The sequence below is a fragment of the Pteropus vampyrus genome, unplaced genomic scaffold (assembly GCF_000151845.1).
Source record: "Pteropus vampyrus isolate Shadow unplaced genomic scaffold, Pvam_2.0 Scaffold516, whole genome shotgun sequence".
Classification (NCBI taxonomy): Eukaryota; Metazoa; Chordata; class Mammalia; order Chiroptera; family Pteropodidae; genus Pteropus; species Pteropus vampyrus.
The window spans coordinates 437676-460674 of NW_011889297.1; the positions used below are offsets into that span (position 1 = coordinate 437676).

Consider the following 22999-nt stretch of genomic DNA (forward strand, 5'->3'; position numbering starts at 1 on the left):
CTGTAAACTGAATGCCAGGCCTGGCCCTAGGGTGACTTGCTGATCCTAGGCATGAGTCTAATTCTCTCTATGCCTCTCTGTAAAATGGACAATGGGGAAAGGTAGGACTAAATCATTTCTAAGAGACTTCTTGGCTAAGGCGGTTTCAGAGGAGAGAAGAGTTATGGCAAGTAGAATTCATTCATGCTGGGGCATATCGAGTCAGCACAGATGAGTCAAAAATAAGGATTAAGCAATACATCTTACATGCCATAGCTGGATTATTGTCAATCACAGCACCTATGAGCACGGGGACCAAAGTTGGATACTGGAGTGGGCATATCAAAAACGGCGTTGGGCGTTGATTTCCATCAAAAGATGTGCAAATAATCATTAAATTTTTTTTTGTAAAATTCCTTGGATGTGCAAAGATCTCTACTTCCTCAAAGTTGGAGTGGAGATGGTAAAAAATGTCTCCATACTACATAATAACAACAGCTGTTAACTAAACAATTACTATACACCAATCAGTATGCTAAGCATTTTCAATGAAGTTTATTATTCAGTCCTACTAGGCAGGTACCATTATTACCACCATTTCACAGAAGAGGAGACTGAGGCTCAGAAAAGTTCAGAAATTTGTCCTAAGTCACACAGTTAGAAAGTAGAGGAGCTGGGATAGGAGCCAGGCAAACTGACTCCAGAGTCTGTGCTCTTAATCATGGTGCTATCACCTTTTGCCGCCGGCTCTAAGGAAGACAAGAAAGGAGTAGGGAATGGCTTAGGACAAGGTAAGCTGAAAATTATTAGACTTGTCAGAATTAGATACAGTTGGTAGAGGTTGAGATTAACCATTTCAAATCATGAAGGCAAAGGATAAAGGAAAAAACCTCCATTGGAGAGGCTGGGTAAGAAGTCTCTTGATCTGAGATGACTTAACTTAAATCAGGGACATGGCTAATTTCACTCCAGTCCTAAGAAGAAGGAAAAATGGAGGGGAGGTGGAAGGAAGGGTGAGAACCTGAGAAGAGTGGTAAGATCTTCCAGGGGAATTAGCCAAACAGCTTGCCAGTTTTCTCAACCACTTTATTCAACAATCCATCTTTCTCCTCCATACTCCCAGCTTTTGTCCAAATTCTAGCCCCAAGAAGCTAAGAAACAATTTAGATGCATTCCTATTTCTGGCTCCAGAAAACCCTGTTGGTGGCTGGCCTTAGTGGGACAGAGGCTTTGGGATAAAGCTAGAGGGACAGTAGTTACTTCCCAACTCTATGTATTCTCCCCTCTCCCTTTGCCTCACAGAGGGTGGGGAGCATAGTTACCATTCACGAATTTAGAGATGTCAGCAGCATATATTCTACTTATTTGCCACAGTCCTAAGCAAGTAGTACTCACTCATTTTAATGTATTTTGCATATACCGCCAAATGTAAAAAATATATATATCTCCACCCAGAACCTCTTTCAAGCTTCCAAAGGTGAGCTTTGGGTCTTCGATATGCTAATAGCTGCCCTTTAATAGAATCAATAGGCAATGATGAGGGATGATTATTCAAGAAACATATCTGTTCAAAAAAGTGATTCTAAGGCACTGAGGCAAACACATCATATACATGATACCATCCATTTGTAACAATAAAAACTTCATCCTCTAATAATCTGTTAGTTTTTCCCAGCTTCTCACAAAGCAAGCTAATTTCTGTTATGAAATGGGTACAATAGGTAAGTCTTTAAAAGATAAGAACCATTTCTTTTCTTCTCAGGAGTTTAAAATAGTCAAGTCAAAATAAAATATTGGCTTTCGGATGGCTGAAATGAGATGATTCTTTGAAACAGTTCCAGTGGGAAGGAGCCCAGAATATTGGCAGGGGGTGGGATGGGTAAAAAGATGGGTAAAGACAGAACTAAATTTAGATTCAAGCCATACTTCAAATAACAATGAAAGGGAAGAAAGGCAACTGCAACTAGGTAGATGCAGATTACACAAAATCCAGTGGTGAAGCTCCTTCTGGCAAGATCTAAAGGTCTGGATGGCAGGACCCTTCATAAGGAGCTTCTGAAAACATAACACCTTAATCTACTACACTGCAACAACCCCATAAGCTCACTAGTTGGGTTAAGATGCTACTTTAATGTGAAAGAATCACTGGTAGATTCATTCATTAAGTCTGTGTTAAATGTTTACTATGTACCAGATACTGGAGATACAGCAACAATAAATCATAAAAATCTCTGTCCATTGTGGAGCCAACATTTAAGGGAAGATGTTTCTTAGCCTGTAAAAAGTTGTTATGTAAGGCACAATTGTGCCGCAGGCCCAGGGTCCAAAAAACTGTCCCCTGGGTCTGAGGCTATGAATTTCTGGTGTAAACTCTATGTTCTGTTCTTGAAAGCTTCCTGTTTTGTGTAGATGAAAGCCTTTGTCTGCCTGCATGTCAAAGTGCATTGATACAGGTCAGCCCATGAGCTCATCTTTCCTGGGTTCAATGTCAGCCCAGAATACCGTATCAACCCCCTGACCAACTACCTGTGTAGGCTAATGCATACCTGTTCATAAATGTTTTACATCGACACTGCAATTAGTGCACATGGGCTCCTGGATGACAAGAAAGAAAACAATGGCCAGAGTCTGGCAAGTTGGAAGGCCTTCCTGGAAGCACTCTCAGAGTACTTGAAGATTATTTTCCTCAGCCTTCATTGAACTCTAAGCAAGGTTTGGTTAATGCAGCTGAATTTAGCAAATACCTACTTTGGAACTATAATGTGCCTAACCACTAACTTTGAGAAACATAAGAGTGAGCAAGACAACTGACTACTGCCTCCTCCCTCAGTTCTTGGGAGTCTTTTCCAAATCAGAGAATACCTCTGGTCCTCATCTCTTCCTTTTCCATGCCTACTGCCATGGCCGCCACTCGCTAGGTGAGTTCTGTGGGTGATCTCCCAGCTCCAATCCCTCCCACACACCAATTTCCTTGACTATCACTTTGACTGGCTACTCCTATACGCCAAAATCCTCAATAGTTTCTCATTCTCAAGTCCAAATCTCTTACCCTGGAATTCAAACATTACCATAATCTGGCTTCAATCTGCATTTCCTTTCTTACCTTCTACTATGCCCTTCAGGAATACTGGGTGGGTTCCTTCCAAACTGGACTACTGTCTGCCTTCAAATACTCCAAATTATGGTCTTTAATCCCATGCTTAAACATGGAAATTACATAGTTCAGAGGTTTTCAAACACCTAAATAACAATAAACCAATATTTCAAATTCCTGATGAAGAAACTAAGGCAGAGGAGAAATGACTGCCAGAGAGTTAGCAACATTCCCAGATCTCAATTTTGATATGCCTTTGTATTTTTGTATATATTTTTCATGTTTTTCTTTCTATTTTTTTTAATTACATAGTTGACAGAGGAATACATTTGCTTTGTAAAAAGTTAAAATATAGATTGGATAGGAGGAAGATGGCGGACTAGGTAAAAGAAGAGTTTGTCTCCTCCAAGGTCCGCATTGATATTATGACCAAATTATAAAATAATCAATCACCTGAACTCCAGCTGACTGTAACACCTACGTCTGATAAAATAAAGGAGCTACATTAAAGCTGGTAGTAGCAGCAAAGTCACAAATCGGGCTGGACCTGCACCCACCAGTGATGGGGGATCACCGGGAGAGAAAGCGAGACTGCAGAGGCTCTCCTGAAGGAGAGGGGCATCCCGGTCTCATTTGGGGGATCCCCAGCCCAGGGTCCCAACTCAGGGAAGAGGAGATTCCAATAACTTTAACTGTAAAAATCAAAGGGGATTCTGGCCGTCTGGGTGAGACGGAAGGAGACTGAAAACCTAAAAGCTCCTCTGAAGGACCTACACACAAGCTTTCTGATTTGCGGACACTCACCTGGGGACACCGGCGGTGGGTCAGACTCACACGGGATTCATACCGAGAAAGTCTGCATTACCTGGCACCAGAACAAGGGCTGAAAAGGCAGCCACCTTTGTGCCTTAGTCCCTCCTCCCCCCCACCTGGCAATCTATAGACCACTCCAGCTTGACTGTGCAGACCCCTCCCACATGGCCATTAGGAAGCACTGGCCTGAAGGGATCAGCCCACCCCACCCAACCTGCAGATCGCCTAGGGCTTTTGTTGCTGGATGGTTGCCACACCCTGAGCTGATCCAGAGCCAACCATTCCAACTGGAGGCCAGCACTGTGAACGTACATTTCCCAGATAGTTGAGGGCAGATTACTGCTGCCAACATGAACTTGGGTGGATCTTGGGGATCTGTGGGCCTGTCTCAGACAGCAGCTGTTCTTGCTGTGATCTGAGACTTCTGTGGGAACTTGCAAATGGTTACCAAAGTTGCAGGAAGACTGACTCCGTATTGATCTGACTGCCATTGTGTCCCTGAGAACCGGCCCCATCCTACCCACATATTGCCCTAGGAGGCCCATTGACAATGAACTGCCACAGTCCTGCCCTTCCCACCTCCTCCCAACCAACATAGGCAACAAACTTTGGCTAGCAGAGGGCGGGCACTGCACAGAAATCAATGGCAAGCAGACCTCTGATGCCTGAAAGAGTTGCAGATTGTGTCTTGGGAGCACAGGGGAATGTGGGACCGCCCCAGATAGCAGTTGGTCTAACTGATCTGTGACTACGGCGAGAATGCCCAGGCACAGAAGTTGCAGCAAAACTTAGGCTGTATTGGCCTGATAGCCCGTGTCTTCCTGACATCTCACTTCACCCAAGCCACAGCGTGTCTGCAGCCCATTGACAGGCAGCCTCCCGTGACTTGCTTGGCTCTGGGGTCATGCAGTCTGCACAGGCAACAGACCTCGCCTAGCATAGTGAGCGCATTTCAGGGAAACACTTGTGTGAAGACCGCTGCTACCTATATGAGTTTCAACATCTCTTGAGATTGCAGGGGTCTGTATTGGCCTGATGGCCCTTGACTCCCTGAGCTACTGCCCCATCCAATACCCAAAGTGCCCGCCTCACATAGATAGGCAGCTGCCCCTGCCCTGGGGTGGCACATTCAGGCCCAAGGTAGGCAAGAGCTAAACTTGCAACGATTGGAAACTTGTATAGGAGCCACAGAGACAGCATTGGCACTGCGGTGGCAGGGGTAAATTTACTCAATAGATCAAGAGACTCCCAGGGTACCTGCGCAACCCAACACGCATACCATCCAGAAGCTCTTCTAGTTTCAGAGACTTATAGGCAACTGATAGGCAGTGTCAGGCCTTGAGGAGCACTAGTCCCTCTGCTAAACTGCTCTAGGTCAGGGACAGGGGATAACCAACCTCTGCCTACAGTATTGTCTCTTCCACTTACCTATACATCCAGCATAGGCAACGACCATTGCGGATTGCTTTGTAGTTCCCACAGGGTAGCCCTGAGCAATCAAAAGCAGCAGCTGACCTTGGCCTATGGAGGAGCCCCTTCCAAGGGGCCACAAAACCAACGCCTCCAGAGGCTGGCACCAAACCACCATGGAGCAACTCTTCACTAGTCCCATTAGCGGTACATACAAAGGGCGGTTGCAACAAGTACACAAGCCTGCTAGGGAAAATCTCACTCAATGGGGTCAGCCCCCACATAGCAACTTTTACCCTGTGGGTGCAGCCAATTCCCACAATTAGTCAGCCTGAGTCTTAATCACATCCAGTGATTTACTAACAACAATAAAGGCTTGGTGACAACAGAAGATCACACACAACCCACACAAAGATCACGTTCAGAGCCCCTGGCTTAGGGGATCAGGGAGAGTGGGCCACTGGGCCACGCAGGACATCTTACATTTTAGGCCATCTGGCCAAGGCTGAGAGACAAAACAAATATTCCTGACACGTAGAAACAAACATAGAGAGGCTAATAAAATGAGAAAACAAAGAAACATGTCACAAATGAAATAACGGGAGAAAACGCCAGAAAATAAGCTAAATGAAATAGAGGCAAGCAACCTACCACAAACAGAGTTCAAAATAATGGTTATAAGGCTGCTCGATGAATGTATGGGGAGAATGGATAAATACAATGAGACTATGAACAGAGAGATAGTAAGCATAAAAAAGGACATAGAAACCATAAAAAATAACCAGATAGAAATGGAGCATACGATAACTGAAATAAAGAATACATTAGAAGGATTCAACAGTAGATTGGACGAAGCAGAAAATCGAATCAGCAAACTGAAAGACAAGGTAGCAGAATACACGCAATCAGAACAACAAAAAGATAAAAAGAGGTTAGGCGTAGAGGAGGAGGAGTGAGGTAGATGGGGTAAAGGGGGTCAAATATAGGAGGACAAGGGGAGAGTGAAGTGGGTAAAGGGGATCAAATATATTGTAGGTGAAGGAAAGTGGACTTTGGTAAGCACACAATAGAATATACAGATGTTAAATTATAGTGTACACCTGAAAATTATATAATTGTAGTAACTAATGTTACCCCAATAAACTTAATTTTTAAAAAGTTAAAAAAAAGAATAGCAAAATTGTCATTGTATCTTTTTTCTCTCCATTCATATGTAAACTTCCCAAGAAGCTCTTGCATCAGATAAATTTTGGCACACATATTTTGGCAATTAATAACAGGTAAGGAAACTTTTTTCTTCTTAATTTTTGCTGGGGGCAAAGCAGCAGTAGTTTCCAGACCTCTGGAAGTTCCCTAAGACCGGCAGTTGCTATGGGCTGGAATTTTCAGTTCTGGCAGTATTTCCACATTTGTTCTATTCATAGGGCTGTTATTTTCTGTTCTTGAGGTTTAAGAGAGAAGTTAGATCTCTAACAAGGACATTATTTTTTCCCCACAACTCCAAGCAATTACTTCTGCATCATTTCTTCCCTTGCTGATCCTTCTTTTTGAAGTGCAAATAATGTCCTTCATAATGCTGCAAGCATTTGGACCAAGATGACAAATTCTTAGTTAAAGCAATATTTCTATACCTGTGAGAGCATTTCACACCAAATCAATGCATCTCAAAGACTTCTGTAGGTTTTAATAAGCCCCTTTGCCATTTTTTTTTTTTTACCAAGAGGGAAAAGCATGGGTGTATGATGAGGTGATGACAATTGTGGTAGAGAGAAGAGGCAGAATGGTGTGTGTGTGTGTGTGTGTGTGTGTGTGTGTGTACATGCTTTTGTAGTTGGGTAATAGGTACTCAATAGGTATCAGTTGTTTTTCTTATTATCATTATCCTTATTTTTATTACTGTTTTATTAGCCACTTATGGAATAATGGCTTCTTTCTGAAATAATACAATAAAGCTGAAAGCCCATTGGCCCTAGGCTACACGTTAATAACTAAGTATCTGCCAGTATAATGGGGAAAATATGCAAATAAATATGGTAAATATTCTCCATGACAGCTGAGGACATCTGGATGTTCCATCAAAATCTGACTTCAACCTCTTGGAGTTTGACTTAAAAACAGAAAAATGCAAAGTTTAGATTAGATGAATAATTGTATACCTGTTTTTAAAAAGTCCCAGGCTTAACAAACAATTATTATAAACATAGTCTAATAATTGAATTTTATTTTATTTGTTGCTCACACAAAAAATAGATGTTTTAAGCAATAGTTTTTTTAATGTTATCTCATCAGAAAAAAAGAAACTACTTATTTATTAGCTTTCAACCTACAGTGAAATCATAGCTGAGAGGGGAAAATAAGCTAAATTTCTCTTTTATTAAAATAAGATAAAATATCGAATGGAGGAAGATGGCGGACTAGGTAGAAGCAAGGTGCGTCTCCCAGGTCCACATTGGAATTACAATCAAATTATAAAATAATCCACATGGAGAATCACCTGAAGTCCAGCTATCATAACACCTACATCTGATAATATAAAAGAACCACATCAAAGCTGGTAGGAAGGGAAAAGCCACAAATCAAGCTGGACCAGCACCCATGGGTGGTGGAGGATCACCGGGAGGGAGAGCGAGGCTGCAGAAGCTCTCCTAAAGGAGAGAGGGTTCCTAGTCTCCTCTGGGCTCCCAGCCCAGTGAAGAGGAGATTCCAATAACTCTGACTGTAAAACCAGAGAGGATTCCGGCCATCTGGGTGAGACAGAAGGAGAATGAATCCCTACACTTCCCTTTGAACGACCCATGCACAGGCTTTCTGACCCGTGGACGGACACTCACTCCGTGAGTCAGAGGCTTGCATAGAATTCATTCTGAGAAAGTCTGCATTACCTTGTACCAGAATGAGGGCTGGAAGGGCAGCCACCATTGTGCCTTAGAAGAGCTCCCCTACAGGGCAATCTACTGACCAGTCAGCTTGACTGTGCTGACTCCTCCCACAGAACCATTAGGAAGCTCTGGTCAGAAGGGATCAGTCCGCCCCACCCAAACTGCAGATTGCCTGGGGAATTTGTTGCTGGATGGCTACCAAGCTCTGGTCTAATGCAGGGCCAAGTATTCACAGCCTGTGGCCAGAGCCTTGTTTCCAATCACTCAGCCCCCAGCTCTCTGAGCCACATTTCCATTCCCAGCGGGCGACCAGTGCTGTGATCCGCATTTCTGAGATAGGGACAGGCGGATCACTGCTGCCAGTGTGAACTGTGGCAGATATACAGGAACTGTGGGCCAATCCCAGACAGCAGCGGGCTTGGCTGTGAACTGGGACTTCTGCGGGAACGTGCGAACAGTTACTAAAGTTGCAGGAATACTGAGGCTGCATTCTTTTGACAGCCATTGTTACTCTGAGACCCCACCCTACGCACAGATTGTCCAAAGCGACCCACTCACTGACAGTGAACTGCCACAGCCCTGCCCCTCACCTCCCCTGAACTCGAAATCCACACAGGCAACAAACTTTAGCTAGCACAGGGCGGGCACTACACGGAAATCAGCATCAGGCAGACCTATGTTGCTTGCAAGAGTTGCAATATTGTGTCTTGGAAGTGTAGGTGTCTGTGGAACCACCTCAGACAGCAGCTAGTATTACTGTGATCTGTGACTACAGAGCAGAAACGTCCGGGCCCAGAAGTTGCAGCAAAACTTAGGCAGTATAGGCCAGACAGACCTTGTCTCACTGAGATACCGCTTCACCCAAGCCACAAAGTGCCTGCAGCCCATTGACAAGCAGCCTCTTGTGCCCTGCTTGGCTCTGGGATTGTACAGTCTGCGCAAGCAACAGACCTTGGATAGCACAGTGAGCGCATTTCGAGAAAACCAGTTGTGGACAGACCACTGTTGCCTGTACCAGCTGCAATATCTCTTGAGGGGATTGCAGGGGTTTGTATTGACATAACGGCCTTTGACTCCCTGAGCTTCTGATCCATACAATACACAAAGTACCTGCTGCACATTGATAGGCAGCTGCCCCTGCTTGGGGGTAGTGCATTTAGGCCCAGGGTGGGCAGCAGCTGACCTTGCTACAAGTGGAAACTTGTACAGGGAGGCACAGAGACAGCGTTGGCATGTTAACTGACACTGCAGTGGCAGGGAGAAGTTTACTCAATAGACCCAGGAGACTCCCAAGGTCCCTGAACCACCCAATACATATACCGCCCAGAAGTTCATCCAGTTTCAGAGATAACCGGAAACTGACAGGTAATGCCAGGCCTTGAGGAGCACTAGTCCCTCTGCTAAACTGCTGCAGGTCAGGGATGGGGGATAACCGACTGCTGCCTACAGCGTTGTCTCTTCCACTTACCTATAGATCCAACATAGGCAACAACCATCTGTGGATCACTTTGCTGTTCCCACTGGGTAGCCCTGAACAATGAAAAGCAGTGGCTGACCTTGGCCTATGGGGAAGCCCTTCCCAAGGGGCCACAAAACTAACGCATCAGGAAGCTGGCACCAGACCACAATGGAGCAACTCCTGACTAGTCTCATTAGTGATACACACAAAGGGTAGTTGTAACAAGTACACAAGCCTGTTAGGGCAAATTACACTCAGTGGAATCAACCCCCACATAGCAACTCTTACCTTGTGGGTGCAGCCAAGTCCTGCAATTAGTCAGCCTGAGCATTAATCACATCTACTTATCTACTAACAACAATAAAGGCTTGATGACAACAGAAGATCACACACAACCCACACAAAGATCATGTCCAGAGCCCCCGGCATAGGGCATCAGGACGAGTGTGCCACTCAGCCACACAGGGCACCTTCCACATTAGGCCATCTGGTCAAGGCTGAGAGACAAATCAAATATTCCTGACACATAGAAATGAACACAGAAAGGCTAATAAAATGAGAAAACAAACATGCCACATGTTAAACAACAGGAAAAAACTCCAGAAATAAGCTAAATAAAATGGAGGTAAGCAACCTACCAGTGTCAGGGTTCAAAGTAATGGTTATAAGGATGCTCAACGAACTTATGCGGAGAATGGATAAGCACAATGAGAACCTCAATAGCATAAAAAGGACACAGAACCCATAAAAAAGAACTAGACAAAAATGAATACAATAACTGAAATGAAGAATACACTAGAAGGATTCAACAGTAGATTGGACGAAGCAGAAGATCGAATCAGTGAATTGGAAGACAAGGTAGCTGAATATGCCCAAACAGAACAACAATAAACAATAAAAAAAAATTTTAAAAATGAGGATAGTTTAAGAGACCTGTGGAATAACATGAAGTGTAATAATATCCATATCATAGGAGTACCTACAGAGAAAGACAGCAAGATATTGAGAATCTATTTGAAGAAATAATGACAGAAAACTTCCCTAACCTGGCAAAGGAATTAGACATACAAGTTCAGGAAGCACAAAGAGTCCCAAATGAGAGGAATTCAAAGAGGCCTACACCAAGACACATCATAATTAAAATGCCAAAAGTCAAATACAGAGAATCTTAAAAGCGGCAAGAGAAAGGCAGCCAGTTACTTAAAAAGGTACCCCCCTATGAATGTCTGCAGAGTTTTCACAGGAAACTTTGCAGGCCACAAGAGACTGACAAGAAATATTCAAAGTTATGAAAAATAAGAATCTACAACCACAAACACTCTACCCAGCAAGGCTTACAATTAAAATGGAAGGTGGAATAAAGAGCTTCCAAGACAAGAAAAAGCTTAAGGAATTCATCACCAACAAGCCAGTATTACAAGAAATGTTAAAAGGTCTTCTATAAAAAGATAAGGGGTAAGAAAGAAAATAGAAATAACAAATATGAATAATAAAATGGCAGTAACAATGTATCTATCAGTAATCACTTCGAATGTAAATGGATTAAATGCTCCAATCAAAAGACATAGGGTAACCGCATGAATAAGAAAACAAGATCCATGCATATGCTATCTACAAGAGACCCACTTCAGATCAAACTCATAGACTGAAAGTAAAAGAATGGAATAAGATATTTCACACAATGGAAACGAAAAAAACAGCTGGAGTAATTATACTTTTATCAGATAAAATAGACTTTAAAACAAAGGCAATAATAATAATAATATATAGAGATAGATAGATAGATAGATAGATAGATAGATAGATAGATAGATAGATAATATAATAATAAGAGATGAAGAAGGCATTACATAATGATAACGTATTGGTAAATCAAGAGTACACAATCCTGGTAAACATATATGCGCCCAACATAGGAGCACCTACGTACATAAAGCTATTATTGACTGATGACAAAGGAGAGATCAATAGTAATACACTCATAGTAGGAAACTTTAACACACCATTGACACCAATGGACAGATCTTCCAGGCAAAGAATCAACAAGGAAACCGATGGGCCTAAAAGATACACTAGAACAGATGGATTTAATAGATATTTTCAGAGCATTTTACCCCAAAGTAGCGAAATATATATTCTTCTCAAGTGCACATGGAATATTTTCTAGGATAGACCACATGTTAGGACACAAAACAAGTCTCAATCAATTTAAGAAGATTGAAATCATATCAACCATCTTCTCTAATCACAATGGAATGAAACTAAAAATCAACTACAAGAAAAAAAACTGGAAAATACACAAACACCTGGAGGCTAAATAACATGCTACTAAACAATGAATAGGTTATTAATGAGATCAAGAAAGAAATCAAAAGATACCTAGAGACAAATGAAAATGAAAATGCAACAACTCAAAATCTATGGGACACAACGAAAGCAGTCCTAAGAGGGAAATTCATAGAAATACAGGCCTACCCCAGGAAACAAGAAAAAAACTCACATAAACAATCTAACCTTACAATTAAAGAACTAGAAAAAGAACAGCAAAGCTCAAAGTGAATAGAAAGAAGGAAACAATAAAGATCACAGCAGAAATAAATGAAATAGAGTCTAGAAAAACAATACAAAAGATTAATGAAACCAAAAGCTGATTCTTTAAAAGGGTAAACAAAATTGACAGACCCTTAGCCAGACTCATCAAGTAAAAAAGAGAGAAGATTCAAATAAATAAAATCAGAAGTGAAAGACAAGAAATATCCGTAGACTCCACAGAAATACAAAGGATCATAAGAAAATACTATGAGCAATTATATGCCAACAAAATGGACAATTTGGAAGAAATGGACATATTCCTTGAAACATACAATCATAAGACTGAGTCAAGAAGAAAGAGAAAATCTGAACAAACTGATTACCACCAATGAAATAGAATCAGTAATCAAAAACCTCCCAGAAAACAAAAGTCCTGAACCAGATGGCTTCATAGGTGAATTTAACCAAACACTCAAAGAACAATTATCACTTATTATTTTCAAACTATTCCAAAAAATTCAAGAAGAGAGAAGGCTCCCTAACTCCTTTTATGAGGCCACCATTATCTTGATTCCAAAACCAAAGACGTTACAAAGAAAGAAAACTATAGGCTGATATCTCTTATGAACATTGATGCAAAAATCCTCAACAAAATATTAGCAAACCGAATTCAGCGATACATTAAAAATATCACACACCATGATCAAATTGGATTTATTCTTGAAATGCAAAGTCAGTAAATAACCATAAATCAATTAATGTGATACATCACATAAACAATTGAAAAATAAAAACCATATGATCATATCAATAGATGCAGAAAAAGCATTCGAAAAATCCAGCATCCATTTATGATAAAAACTCTCAGCAAAGTGGGAATAGAGGGAAGATACCTCAACATAATAAAGGCCATATTTGACAAACCTGCAGCTAACATCACACTCAATGGGGAAAGGCTAAAAGTGTTTTCCTTAACTTCAGGAATAAGACAAGGATGCCCACTTTCACCACTCCTCTTCAACATTGTATTGGAAGTCTTAGCCACAGCAATAAGACATGAAAGAGAAATAAAAAGTATCTGAATTAGAAAGGAAGAAGTAAAACTCTCGTTATGTGCCGATGACATGATACTATATATAGAGAACTCTAAAGTTGCCACCAAAAAACTGTTAGAACTGATCAATTAATTCAGTAAGGAAGCAGGTTACAAAATAAATATTCAGAAGTCAGTGGCATTTTTCTACACCAATGATGAACTTTCAGAAAGAGAAATTAAAAGCAATCCCATTTACAATTATGTCAAAAAGTATAAAATACCTGGGAATCAAATTAACCAAGAAGGAAGAAGACCTGTTTTCAGAAAATTATAAGTCGCTGAAAAAAGAAATTGAAAAAGATACAAATAAGTGGAAGCATATACTGTGTTCATGGGTAGGAATAATCAACATTGTTAAAATGGCCATACTACCCAAAGCAATCTATAGATTCAATGCAATTCCTATTAAAATACCAATGACATTTTTTCAGAGAGCTAGAACAAATAATCCTAAAATTTATATGGAACTGTAAAAGACCCCGAATAGCCACGGCAATCTTGGGAAAGAAGAACAAAGTTGGAGGTATCACACTACCTGATATCAAACTATACTACAAGGCTACAGTAATCAAAACAGCATGGTACTGGTATAGAAACAGATATATTGATCAATGGAACAGAATAGAGAGCCCAGAAATAAATCCATGCCTATATGCTCGCTTAATATATGACAAAGGAGGCAAGAATATACAATGAGGTAAAGACAGTCTCTTCAACAAAAGATGTTGGGAAAATTGGACAGATACATGCAAAAAAGAAAAAAAGAAGTTGGACCATCTTCTTACACAGTATACAAGAATAGACTCAAAATGGATTAAAGACTTAAATATAAGACCTGAAACCATAAAACTTCTAGAAGAAAACATAGGAATAAACTCTCTGATATTGCTAACAGTAATTTCTTTTTGGATATATCTCCCTGGGCAGGGGAAACAAAAGAAAAAATAAACAAATGGAGCTACATCAAACTAAAAATTTCTGTACAGCAAAGGAACCATCAACAAAACAAAAACACAACTGACTGGGAGAAGATATTCACTAATGATCTATTTGATAAGGGGTTAATATGCAAAATATATAGAGAACATATACAACTCAACAAAAAAAATAAACAATCCAATTAAAAAATGGGCAGAAGACCTGAACTAATACTTCTCCAAAGAGGAAATACAGATGATTAATAGACATATGAAATGATGCTCAAGGTCACCAATCACCAGAAAAATGCAAATTAAAACCACAATGAGATATCACCTCACATCTGTCAGAATGGCTATCATCAATAAATCAAAAAACAACAAGTGTTGGCAAGGATGCGGAGATAAAGAAATGCTCATACATTGTTGGTGGGATTGAAAATTGGTACAGTCTTTATGGAAAACAGTATGGAGTTTTCTCAAAAAAATTAAAAATGGATATACCTTTTGACTAAGCAATTGCATTTCTTGGTTTATTTCTGGGCTCTCTATTCTGTTCCATTGATTAATGTATCTGTTTTTATGAGAGTACCATGCTGTTTTGATTATTGTAGTCTTATAGTACAGTTTGATATCTGGTAGTGAGATACCTCCAACTTTGTTCTTCTTTCTTGAGATTTCCAATGCTATTTTGGGGTCTTTTACAGTTCCATATAAATTTTAGGATTATTTGTTCTAGCTCTCTGAAAAAATGTCATTGGTATTTTGATAGGAATTGCATTAAATCTATAGATTGCTTTGTGTAGTATTTATCCAAGGAAAACCAAAATAATAATTTGTAAAGATCTATGCTCCCCAATATTCATAGCAGCACAATTTACAACAGCCAAGATATGGAAGCAACCTAAATGCCCATCAACAGACGATTGGATAAAGAAATTATGGTTCATATATACAATGGAATATTACCCAGCTATAAACAAAATTGAAATACTACCATTTGCAACAATATGGATTGACCTAGAGTTTCTTATGCTGAGTGAAATAAGTCAGACAGAGAAAGATACATACCATATGGTTTCACTTATATGCGGAATCTAAGGAACAAAAAGAACAAACTAATCAAAAACAGACTCACAAATATCGTGGACAATTTGGTAATGGTCAGAGGGGAGGGGATGTTGAAGGCTAGGAGAATAGAGTGAAGGGTTAAAGAAGTACAAATTAGTAGTTGATAGATGGTCACAGGATGGGGAGCATGGCAAAGGGAATGTAGTTAGCGTTAATATATTGGCCCAGGTGGAAAACCAGAGGAGAGAAGGAACAATTAGGGGGATCATTTTATAAACTATGTAAACATCTAAAAATAAGTTAAAATATAAAAAAGGAGAAAACTAAAATTATTAAAATCAGGAATAAAAGAAGAAATAAACGTCAATAAAAGGGATTAAAGGGAACACTATAAACAACTGTATGTCAAAAATTAACCTGATGAAATAGGAAAAAATCCTAGAAGGACAAAAATTACAGAAACTGATTCAAGAAGAAAAAGAAAATATGAATACACCTATGAAAAATAAAGAGGCTGATAATCCAAAATTTCTCACTTGGGGGAAAAAAATATTGGACCAGATCACATCACTAGTAGATTTTACCAAACATTTAGAGAATAATTAACATCAATATTTCACAAACTCTTCCAAAAAAATGGAAACGTTGAAATTACCAATGAAATACTTGCAAACCAAATTCAATAACATATTTTAAAAATTCACCTTATCAGATAGAATTATACTAGGAATGCAAGGTCGGTTCAGTATATGAAAATCAGTCAATGTAATATACCATATTAATGGAACAAAAGTTTTTAAAAAATGGAAGAGGAGAAAAAAATGGCATAGAAGATAGAGGCTTTGGTCATTCCTCTTGCACAAATCAGAGTTGTGACAGAATCACAAAAGTCACCTGGGATCTAGATGAACAAACCCTACTACTAGAGAGAGAATTAAGAAATCGCTCTGTAATGGGAGGAGGTAAGACAGGGCGAGGATGCGAGGCAGTCTAGTCCCAAGCAGCTGAGTGGGACAGAGGCCATAGCAGTGGGAGCCACCAGCTGCAGACACCACTTAAAGGGGCCGAGTCTGTGACAGGACTTTCATGGTGATGGACCTGCTCACTGTGAGCACCAGCACCAGTTCAGCTGCGCAGAGGGCACCAGGGACTTACAGGGGGACACTGAGTTGTTGGAGTGAGGGTCAGAGGCTAGAGTCTCTTCAGGACATAAGTGCCAGCAGTATCCATTGTTCTTTTGTTGAGCACTCCCTGCTCCCAGTGTGCTAATGCAGCACCACCATAGCTGACACATCATCGAACTGGATAACGGAGGCCGCTCTGCCCACAGGATTTCCTCAAGCTCTACCTCCCCCAACTCGTGGCCCTACCCAACCCACATCTAGGTGTATCCTCTACAAGTCTGGTACTCCTTGCTAAGCAAACTCCAAGACACACTACTGGCAGCTGGCCATAGTTTCTGGCATGGCCTCTTGAGGCAACTATAAGCCCAGCATCTGTGGATTGCTTGCTGAATCTTAACAGGTGGCCCTGGAGAGGCACAGGCTGGGGCTAAACTTGACTTGCAGCTGAACTCCTCTCAGGACTGTGCCACTGGACACTTACTAAACAAAGCCACGCTAATAAGACTGGGAGACTTAGGATCTTTGTATAGTACATAGAAATAGACACAGAAAGGCAGCCAAAATGGGAAGACACTGAAGCAGAAACCATAAGAGTGAACAGAACAGAGATCTGGCAATAATGGAGGTGGGCAATTGAACAGATGTAGAGTTCAAAACACTGGTTATAAAGACGCTCAATGAACTTAGGGGACGTGTAAATGAATTCATTGAGAAGTTTAATAAAGAGATAAAAAAACATAAAAATGAAAATGGAATTATTAAAGGGAACCAGTCAGAAATGAAGAACACATTATCTGAGATGAAGAGTGAGATGGAAAAAAACAGAGTGGATAAAGAAGAGGATTGAATCACCAATATAGAGGATGGGGAAGCCAAGGATGAATGGCAAGAAAAAAGAAGCCAAGTCTATAATAATAATAATAATAATAATAATAATAATAATGATGATGATGATGATGATGATAAGCCTATGTGACACTATTAAATATAAAAATATTCATGTCATGGGGTACCTGAAGGAAAACAAGATGTTGAAGAACTATTTTAAGAAATAATGATGGAAAATTTCCCTATCCTGGTGAAGGAAATAGACATACAACCCCAGGAAGTTCTGAGAGTCCCAAGAAAAAGGAACCCAAAGAGGACTACACCAAGACATATCATAATTAAAATGCCAAAGCTTAACTACAAAGAGAGAATCTTAAAAGCATCAAGAGAAAAACAGATAGTTACCTACAAAGGAGCACCCATAAGACTGGCAGCTGATTTCCAAAGGAAACAATGCAAGACTTAAGGGATTGGCACAAAATATTCAATGTGATGAAAACCCAGGATGTACAACCAAGAATACTTTATCCAGCAAAGCAATCATTTAGAGTTGAAGGACAGATAAAGAGCTTCCCAGACAAAAATAAGCTAAATGAATTTATCACCACCAATCCAGTATTACAGGAAATATTGGAAGGACTTCTTTAAGAAGATAAAACATATATTAAATACAAGAATAAAAAATGGTAATAACTACTTTCCTATTGATAAGTACCTCAAATGGAAAAAAATTAAGTGCTCAAACCAAAAGATAGAGTGGATGAATGGATAAAAAAAAAAATAAGACCCCTATATATGTTGCCTACAAGAGAGTTACTTCACATTAAAAGACATACACAGACTAAAAGAAATGGGATGGAGAAAGATATTGCTTTGATAGACCTAGAGGGTATTGTGCTGAATGAAATGGGAAGGATAGAGAAAGACAAATGTCACATGATTTCAGGTACATGTGGAATCTAAAGAACAAATAAACAACAACTACAAAAGCATTAATAAACTCATAGACACAGAGAATATTTTGAGGGCTACTAGATGGGAGGGGGGTTGTGAGTGAGATAAAAAGGCAAAGGGATTAAGCGGTACAAATGGATAGTTGCAGAATAGACATGGAGATATAGAGTATAGCATGGAGAAGGTGGTTAATAATGTAATAAATATGTAAGGAGGAAATGGGGCACTAGATTTAGTGGGGTGACCACTCTGTGAGTTATGTGGATCTCTGATTACTAGATTTTACAACTGAAACTAGTATATTATCGTATGCCAACTATAACTGAAAAAAAAATTCATTCAATTGTACAATGTAAATATGAGCAACTAATTGCCTATTATGTTTCAATAAAGACAGGAAAAAACTTTTTTTTTAAAGTTTAAAAAATATATAGTCATCTCAATAGACACAGAAAAAGCATTTGGAAAAATCTAATACCCTTTTGTGATTAAAAACCACTCAATTAATTAGGAAGAGTACGAACTTTCTCAAACTGATGATGGAAATTTATTAAAAAACCCAAAGTTAATGTCACACTTAAAATGATGAAATACTGAATGCTTTCATTGCATGATCATGGAGAAACATCACTTCTGTGTAACATTTGTACTGAAGGTTCTGGCCAGACAAACTGGGAGGAGGGAAAGGCATTCTGATTAGAAAGAAAAACTAAAACTATTCACATATGACATGATCATTTATAAAAAATCCTAAGGAACCTCACACACAAACAAAACCTTTTATAACTAATAAACTAGTTCAGCGATGTTGCGGAATATAAGATCAATGTACAAAAGTCAATTATATTTCTAGATGCTAGTAATTAACAATCTGAAAATGAAATTAAGAAACAATCTCATTTAAGTAGCATAGTTAGAAATATACAATATACTTAGAAATACATTTAACAAAAGAAATGCAAGACTTGTACATTGGAAACTGAAAAACATTGTTGAAAGTAAAGACCTAACTAGAAAAATATCTCATGTTCATGGACTGAAAGATTTAATATTGTTAAGATGGTAATACCCCACAAATTGATTCAGATTCAACACAATCCCTATCAAAATTCTCAGCTTGCTTCTTTGCAAGAGCTGACAAGCTGATTCTAAATTTCATATGAAAATTCAAGAGACCCAGAATAACCAAAATAATTTTGAAAAAGAACAAAGTTGGAAGACTCACATTTCCTGATTTCAAAACTTACTACAACCCTGTAATAACCAAGAATAGACATAAAGGTCAATGGAACAGATGAGAGTCCAGAAATATACCCTACATTTATGCCAAATTGATATTTTTCAAAAGTGTCAAGACAATTAAAGGAGAAAATAATAGTCTTTACAATAAATGGTTCTAGGACAAATGGATATTCAGATGCAAAATAATGAACTTGGACTGATACCTCACACTATATATAAAAATGCATTCAAAATGGATCAAAGACCTAAATCTAAGATCTAAATTATAAAACTCTTTGAAGATAACACAGAAGCAATTTTTTGTGACCTTGGATTAGGCAACAATTTCTTACATATGACACCAAAACACAAGCATCCAAAAGAAAAATAATAAATTAGACTTCATCAAAATTAAAAATGTTTATTTTTCAAATAACACCCTCAAGAAAGTGAAACAACCCACAGGATAGGAGAAAATATCTGTATATCATATATCCGATGAGGACCTAGAATCCAGGATATATAATGGATAAGAAAACATGACCCCTATATATGTTGCCTACAAGAGAGTCACTTCAGATTAAAAGACACACACAGACTTAAGTCAATAATAAAAAAAGGACATTTAAAAACTGACTTAAAAATGGAGAAAGCATCTGAATAAACATTTATTCAAAGAAGATATATAAATGACCAATAAACACATGAAAAAATGCTCCGCAAAATTAGCCATCAGAGAAATACAAATAAAATCACAATGAGATACCACTTCACGCACATTAATGGCTACAATAAAAAAGAAAGAACAATAACATGTGTTTAGGATACTGTGGAAAAATCGGAACCCTCATACACTGGTAGAAATGTAATGGAAAAATCGGAACCCTCATACACTGGTAGAAATGTAAAATGGTGAAACCACTGTGGAAAACATTTTGGCAGTTCCTCAAAAAGTTAAACATATAGTTACCATATAAGCCCTCAATTCTACTCCTAGGTATATACTTAAGAGAACTGAAAACATATGTTCACACAAAAACTTTTATGCAAATGTTCAGAGCAGCATTGTTCATAATAGCCAAAAAGCGAAAAAATGTATTCATCAACTAATAAATGGATGAACTAAAACATGGTGTGTGTGTGTGTGTGTGTGTGTGTGTGTGTGTGCGCGCGCGCATACAACAGAATACTACTTAGCAATACAAAGGAATGAAATACTAATATATGTTACAACATGATGAATTTCACAAACAGTATGCTAAGTAAAAGAAGCAAGACACACAAAAGACCACACATACTGTATACCATTTATATAAAATGTCCAAAATAGAGAAATCCATAAAGGCAAAAAGATTAGTGGTTTCCAGGGGTGAGAGGGGAATGGGAAGTGACTGCTAATGGTTGCAGGGTTATTTTGTAGGAGTGATGAAAATATCCTGAAGTTAGATAGTGGTGATGGTTGCCATGTCTGGTATTTTCACCATAAATATCTTTGCTATAGATATCTTTATAGCAAGCATTTTTCCCTCAAGCATTTTTGCTGCATAACTAATTGGAAATAAGGCAATTTTGCCATAAAAAAATAAAATAACGACAAATAAAAGAGGAATATTAAAAAGAACACAAAGAAACATTAAAAATTAATAACAAAATTAAAGACTTTATTTAAAATGTGTGTATATTTATGGCAACACTGCCCGAAGAACTGATTTTAATTTTTGAATTGTACCGATATTCTTGTCTTCATTCTATGGGAAATGTGGGTTCGACTCTGTGCCCTCAAAGAGGGTCCTTGGCTACTCTTTCTCCTCTCAATGTAGTGTATTTCAAAATAAGAAACTAACTCTTGGGCCAAATCATCATCATCTGGAAGAAATGATAATTACTTCAAGACTACCACCATGTCTACTCTTCACTGTATAAATCTTTATGAGGGCTAGCTAAAATTTCTATGTAATATAAAAATGGGAGTAATTGCAGGAACTTTATCAATAGAGAAATGAAACCAAACTGACAACTAGCTTAAATACATTAAATGTGCCAAAGGTGGTTGATTCACCAATGGAGAAATAAAATCAAACAAACAACATCGTCAAACTACCAATCAATTATTTACCTTTATACAGCCAAATTTCCTTATGGTCAATTAGTTTTGCAGTAAAATATTCATGGCAAAATGCTTGTAGAAGAGATGTCTAAGGCAAAGATGTTTATGGTAAAGTACCTAGAACCAATGGTTGCACAATGAATATATTAAAACTACTAAATTGTATACTTTAAAATGCTGAATTTTTGGCATGCTCATTATATCTCTATAAAAATAAATAAAATGTTAAAAGTATACTAGATACAGTAAAAGTTTTCCTTTGACTACTCTTCATCCTAGTTATTTTCCACCTTTCCTGTAGAAACCATGGTTATGGATCTTGTGTGTAATCCTTGCTGACATCTGTTCATGAATTTATGTATTTATATGCATACTCCAGTGGACTCATCATTGTTCTATATGTTAAATTGATGCTCACTCATCCATTGTCATACACTCCTCAGCATCTTTAGTAGCCCCTCCCCCCATATGGATTAATACTTCTTAAAGGAGGAATGCCATAATGCACATTTCGTAGCTCTCTTAGGTCCCTGTAAGATGCCCTAGCCCCTGTGAAGAGTTCAATAAAGGCTCTAGCAGTGTAACAGAAAACCAGCCTATCCTCTGCTTCCAGTAATATGATGTTTCTGAGAAGAGAATAGGTAAGCAATATTATTTAAATGTCACCTCAATATTTTCAAAGACCATATCTAAACAGTCATAGAGAAATGAAAAGTAGGCCGTCCTCTGAGAAAGTGAAGGGTTACTGCCAGTCACATTAAATAACAGAATCCCAGACCTGTTGAATCAACATTATAAAGAAAATGGAAGTTAGGCAGTGCACACCACCCTCTGCCCCCTTAATCAATAAATGAACTCCCTTTATAACATCTGCTTGAATACAATTGGTGATGAGAAGATCACTATCTCCAAAGGCAGCCCTTTCCTTTTTCAGATAAGTAATTATGAACAGAGCTCTATAATCTGCCTATGTTTTATGAAGGCACCAATCAAAAAACTCAGCAAACACTGCAAAGGGGCAAAACACAGGCAGGGGAGTGGGACTGGAGGAAATGAACTCTCCTATAACAGAGGTCACTAAAATGCCTTCTCTGCCACTACAGTTAAGCAATGTCAAAGTGTGGCTGCAAAGGTGGATGCTGGGAACTAAAATGAACTTGGTTTGCTGCAGACACAGCTCTCACTTCTTGCATGCACATCCTTATCTATGTTTTAGAGCTTCAGTCCCAGCTTCCAGAAGAATCAGATATGCTTAGAGATCCCTGAGAGTACATGCAAGGAAGCATTTAACATTTCTACTTAACAACAAAGCCATTCAGCATGTCATATACAATCAGGCACAGAAACCATTCCTTTGCCCCTCAAGGGAAAAAGATTTAATAACTCTTACTAATTACATGAAAGAGCATTACAAGAAGGCTACTAACAAATTTGTTTTTTTTCTTTTTTAGCATAGACAATGAACAATGAGCTTCAACCAGAGCAATGATTTTAGTTGTACATGAGACCAAAAAA

At 38.8% G+C, this 22999-nt stretch overlaps 1 protein-coding gene across 6 annotated transcripts in view; it reads right to left on the bottom strand.

Moving 5' to 3' along the window:
* The window catches only part of ARHGEF9 (Cdc42 guanine nucleotide exchange factor 9), a 153294-nt gene that overhangs the window by 69185 nt on the left and 61110 nt on the right, over positions 1–22999 (bottom strand). The window lies entirely within an intron of this gene.